At 38.3% G+C, this 6,000-nt stretch overlaps 1 pseudogene; it reads left to right on the forward strand.

Moving 5' to 3' along the window:
- LOC108800943 overlaps window positions 1-6,000 on the forward strand; it is a 51,047-nt pseudogene that overhangs the window by 25,257 nt on the left and 19,790 nt on the right.

The following is a 6,000-nucleotide window of genomic DNA, read 5'->3' on the forward strand; positions in this document are numbered from 1 at the left end:
TATCACGCTCAAGGATGGGGAAGTCGAAGGTAAGATACATATATAATCAAACTTTTTTTTTACAGGTAAGTTTTGCACCTACTACTAGCAGGCAATTTAGGCACAGGGGGCGGATAGTATATGTGGACCTTGCATTGCAAGGTCTGCTTTTAAAAGGCCTTTTATATCATTATTACAATATATTTAGTATTAATTTATATGTTTTTATATATTTTAATTGTGTTTTTCATTTAACTAATATACTATATTTGTATTAGCTGAAGGGCAAGACAACTTTCTCTATATACTTTTGTTATTTAACTTTAGAGCCCCATTCCTGCAAATGGCAGGAAAAGGGTTTTTAAAAAATGGCATTATGAACTGAAGACCAGTGTCAGATTGGGCCAAAGTGACACTCTAGATTTAAATCTTCAAAATGCATTTAAGTGTCCTAACTATTAAACATGTAGCTTCCTTCTGGAGGGTGGCTACTTTTGTTCCCCATGGTACTTGTGTGTGTTATAATGTAGCCACCGCTCCAAGCTCGCTCCCATGATGCATTAAAATCTCAATACAAATTAGTGAACTAAACCTGAGATTGTAGTCCTTCAAAGGAGCAAGCTTGGAACAGTGGCCACTTTACGACACACACAGGGACCATGAGGAACAAAAGTAGCCACCCTCCAGAAAGGACAGTGTTAACACAAATTCAGAGATGATTTGAGGATCTACAGCTGAGTTATGCACAAATACATTTTTGTTAATTGTTACATTTATTTCTAAGATTTAACTCCTGAGTTTAGTGTCACTTTAGGTACTCTAATTAATTGTTTTTCTTTATAATGCCTGAAACGGATGAACAATTGTCCAGAATCCAAACTGTCCACAAATACTCAGAGACCTGCTCAGTTACTCCACCTGTCGACAAATAATCTGATACACCCGTCTAATTACTACTATCAGTCCACAAATACTCTCAGCCCTACCAGCCCTTCTGGCAAATGTAGGAATTGATAGATTCCCAGTTTGGACCTGCTTCAGGCTTGTAAATACTGTTCAAATGCTTTCTTAAACGAGAGTTCCAAAAGGAAAGAAGCTTTCTTGTGTGTCTTTGTATAGTCCCCAAACACGTTTGCAATTCCACTGTATTGTCCCCTGACCCTATTGGAATAAAATTGTATCTGGACTATTTTAATTGGTGTGGCGCTTCAATTCCTACATCCACTGTGTTCTTTTTGAGTCTGTCTGCAAAGTAATGTGAATAAAATTGGAAAGAAAATCAGGTACTCGTGTATATGTGGAATTTTCTAGTGCTCTAGTTTCCATGTATATTATAAGCCTGAACTAGTAGGATAAATTGGCATCTAACCAAACAGGCCTTAGAGTGTGTGTACATATGCTTTGTATCAATGTGGTAGTAACTTATGACTGTAAATGTTCTGAGGCAGGACTGATGTGAATGTTGTACTCACTGTAAAATGATGTGTCCTATGCTGCCACTATATAATAGGGATGCACCGATACCATTTTTTTAGTATGGAGTACGAGTACCGATATTTATATTTCGGTACTCGCTGATACCGAGTAACCGATACCGGTACTTCTGGTGGCATGGAGCCGGCTTCCCATGCAATCAGGAGGCGGCCCATTACCTGATGCCCAGCTTTCTGATTGGCCGGGAAGCCGGCTCCATGTTCCCTTACGGCACTGCCGTTCAGAGGAAATCTCTCTCTGATCGGAAGTTCTGGGATACGGGGGATGAATATCGGAGCATTTGGGTGAGTACTAGTACTCGCCCAAATACTCAGTATCGGCCCCGATACTAGTATCGGTATCGGTGCATCCCTACTATACAAGTACAGAAAATATTAATAAATAAAACTATTATAAATGCATTGGTTTAGCTTGTTAAATAAGAGTAAGCTGATAACACACCAGCTAAATCATATTTTACAATTAAATATAGAATGTAATTAAATTATTAGAATTATATTTCTTTTGTAGGAAAAGATATTTTGCTAACTGCTAGTGTTGATGCCAGCCAGCTGACCGCGAAGCCCATCATTAAGTGGTTTAAAGGCAAATGGCTCGAACTGGGAAGCAAAAGTGGAACCCGCTTCCAATTTAACGAAAATGATGAGAAAGAGAAGAAGGTAATGGCACATGTAGAATTTACATTAAGATCAAATAAAATGTAACTTGCTATCCCTCTTTACCGTGCTAACCATGCAATCACATAGGAGTTTAGCTTTGGGTATCATATTCATCTGGAGTGCTTTAACTCTATTGGGCAGTCACAGGTTTTCCTGCAATAAGTGAATTATATTGAAGTATCGCCTTTATCTGTAGGCACTGTTTGAATGAAGATCTAATGTTTGCCTGTTTGAATATACTACAAAAGTTAACAACTTCCATGGAGAGTACTTACTTTTCCAAATGACTTTATCTAAAGATGGGTGAGGGCACCCAGTACAGCTTGCTGTGCAGGAACACATCCAGGAATAATGGCAAGTAGAACTGGCCACCAGAGTTCACTGGAGAAATGAGAAGGCAGCTTTAGCTAAGAAAACACATTTGAGTCGAATGACCATTTAAGAGTTGGATTTGAATTCCAACTTGAGCCAAGTGTTTATGGCTGTTATAGTGATTCCCTCCCACCTTTTATATTCTGTCTGACACCTGTGAATTAGGATGGTAAATCTCCACAGAGATTTACACAGACTGCAATAAAAACATGACCTTGCCCACCTTAATCCAAAAACTAAAACAAAAATGGGGGCTGTTGGGCTATAAGCATAACGAAGCTTGGTTGAAGCTAACGAAGAAGGCTGCAGTGATACCTACATATGACATATCTGTACTGTTTCACAGATATACCATTTTGAGCTCAAGATTCTGAAGGCCATTATAGCAGATGCTGGAAACTACAGATGTGAAGTGGTTTCTAAGGACAAATGTGACAGCTTCTCCTTCAATATTGATGTGGAAGGTATGGGAATATAATAAAGACATCTACACTCTTTTAAAGTGTTTTTAGATATCAACAATGTCCATTCAAACTATGCGTTAATTTTAGGTGGCTTGGTGGTAAAGTGTAACACACAAAAACCCTGAACCCCCTTTTTTAATGCAATACATAGCATGTACTTTATAATGCGATGCACTAGAACAGTAGTGCTTTGGGGTGCCACTCAAAACTAATAACGCCTTAACACACCATACTACAGTTTGCACAGTACCGCAATTTAAAGGTGTGAATCTGGACTCTTCACACCGCATCGATACTATTTTAAATAGGCTGCCAGCATTTTAACACACAACAACACACATACCACTGCAGTCCATTAGCACCCTGTATATTTGTGCATTGGTGTGCCAATAGGAATAAATGCCACCACAAAGCACTGAGTTTTGGGTATTACTTTTGCATTAGTGCAATGCATAGGTGTGAAAGGGGCCTAAAGTATGTGTGTCTGTTATGTTTGTAATTATATACATGTATTAAGGTAGACATACTGTATATTTTAATTACATATACAGCCTGTGCTTCTTGTTTTTAATATCCCAGTAAAGTACTAATGTGTTGCTTCTCCTTCTAACACATTCTGAGGATCCACCTGGCTGGTATTTTACCGTGCTGACAAAAAATAGCCTTGTTGCTTATTTGCTAATGTAATTAACAGGATAACAAATATAAGACAGCTATTCTTTTCCCATGAAAGGTGGCAACCTTAACCTTAATCTCAATGCAAGTCTGTGGAGAGAGTTCTACCAATAAATGTACGCTGACAACAAAATCTTTCCAAATAACTTAATCCGCAGCTGCATTTTAAGTTCCAATAATTGTGTCATACAAATGCCACATACAAATCTTAACTTGAATATACATCACAGAAAGGACGTGAATCCAGCTACAAATTACTTTAAAGTGACCCTGTCTCTACAAATTCAAAAATAAAATTAGAGCAGCCTGTAACATGTATTATATCCACCATTCCAGCTGTTCATGTGCTAGAATCTTTAAAAATGTCTTAGGTGTAAATGGGGTCCTAAAGTGTTTATCCAGCCAAAACCTAAGAGTAAGAAAGGATTAGAGCCCTTGTCTGGTTTGTTCTGCTTTCTGAGATTACATTAGATGGATTTCCCTTAAAGTGCCACTAAATTCAGGAGCTAAATCTTAAAAATGCATTCAAGTACCCTATTAACAAAAATGTATCTTATTTGTGTATAGCCCGGGGGGCAATTGCCACCCTGCCCCCCGGCCCAGTCCGCCCCTGCCACCACTCCTAGATCATTCCCATGATGGATTACAATCTCACGTTTAGTTTAATAATTTGTATTGAAATTGTAGCCAACCACCAGAAGGAAGGACAGTGTCAGCACAAATTCAGAGGTTGATTTGTACATTTTTAAAACTTTAAATCTTTATTAGAGTTTTCAACAGAACATAAGGATCTGACGTAGCAACTATATACAGTGCTGAATAAGCTAAGTTTTTGTTAATAGTTAAAGGGGTTCTAAAGCCTCCTGTTTGTTTCTATATCTACTGCTGACAAGCAGTAGATATAGTCAAAAAGTTAAAAAAAGAGTCGGGAACTGTTCGTGCGGCCGCAAAGGATCTTGGGGCGTGCGCATGCGCAGTTCGGATTCGCGGCCGGGAGATGAGCAGAGACGCAAGATAAGCCTATGGACGCGTGCACCCGCATGCAGACACCGCTGGATCGGAAGTGCCTGTAAGCAGAGAGGAGTCAGCGCTGGATCGGAGAGCCGCTGCACCGCTGGAGGGACAGATGAAAACATGGGAAAAGAAGAGGAAGATCGGATTAAGAGACATCATTTAAGTTAAGTGCTGACATTAACATGGGGGGGGGGGGGGATTTTTTATCCTTTTATGTCACTTTAAGGAACTTGAATGCATTTTTAAGATTTAACACCTGAGTTTATTCTTCACTTCTTGCCCTGATGATAATGTTTCAGCACACAGGAAATAAGGGAAAATCAGCAACACAGACACAAACAGCAATGACTAATGACAAAGGTTCTCACGCCTCATACTCCATTTCTCCTCACTTCCCATCTAATGAAACCATAGTCACTGGAAGGATAAGTGAGATTCCCGGATAGCAGCAAAAAGCAGACAGGAGTTCTAGTCCTTCCCCACTCTTTGCAAAACTAAAAGAAATCGTACTTACACTTTAATGTGTTATCAATTAAGTCACACTTTCCACCAAGTGATAAAGTTAGTGTTCTGTAAATATAAGAGAAATGGTTATATATTTATTCCCCATTGGGAACAGCACTTTGTATTCTTACAACACCAGTTTATTTTGGTCACCCAATGCTGTTGTTTATTTATTTATTTTTATTTCTTATGCAGCTGCATCACAAGACACTAATGTTTTAGAATCTTTCAAGCGGACGTACGTATTTATGTTTTCTGTTGTTATTGTTATTATTATTATTATCGCCCATAAATATTTACCCAAAGCTATGTTAAACTATATGCTAACTATGTTGCTGTGATAGATAAGGATTTAAAATAGTTACCTTTCCTGGACACATGCTGCTCTAGGCTTCCCCAGTTCTTCCCATACAAACAAAAGCCTAGGCATTAATTAAATTAAATGAAATTAATTAATTAAATACAACAATTAAACATCTGTTAGCTAAAATCTAATCCTATCCTTTAGCAGAGATTGCATGACCAAATGTTTAAGTCTGCATGAACCCTGGTGCCCCTTTGTTACTGTGATTGATAAAAAAACAGTAAGACTTTTAGAAAAAAAAAATCCTGAAATTAACCAGTTGACATCCGCGGTGTTAAACCCCCTTCCCATCCAGGCCATTTTTCAGTATTCAGCGCTGCGGTACTTTAACTGACATTTATTCCGTCATGCAGCGCTGTACTGAAATGAATTTTATACCCTTTTTTGGGGACAGATAGAGCTTTCTTTTGGTGGTATTTATTCACCACTGGGGGTTTTATTTTTTTACTATATTAAGGAAAAATTACCAAAATTT

This window comes from Nanorana parkeri, unplaced genomic scaffold, assembly GCF_000935625.1.
Source record: "Nanorana parkeri isolate BGI_ZX_2015 unplaced genomic scaffold, ASM93562v1 scaffold2175, whole genome shotgun sequence".
Lineage (NCBI taxonomy): Eukaryota > Metazoa > Chordata > Amphibia > Anura > Dicroglossidae > Nanorana > Nanorana parkeri.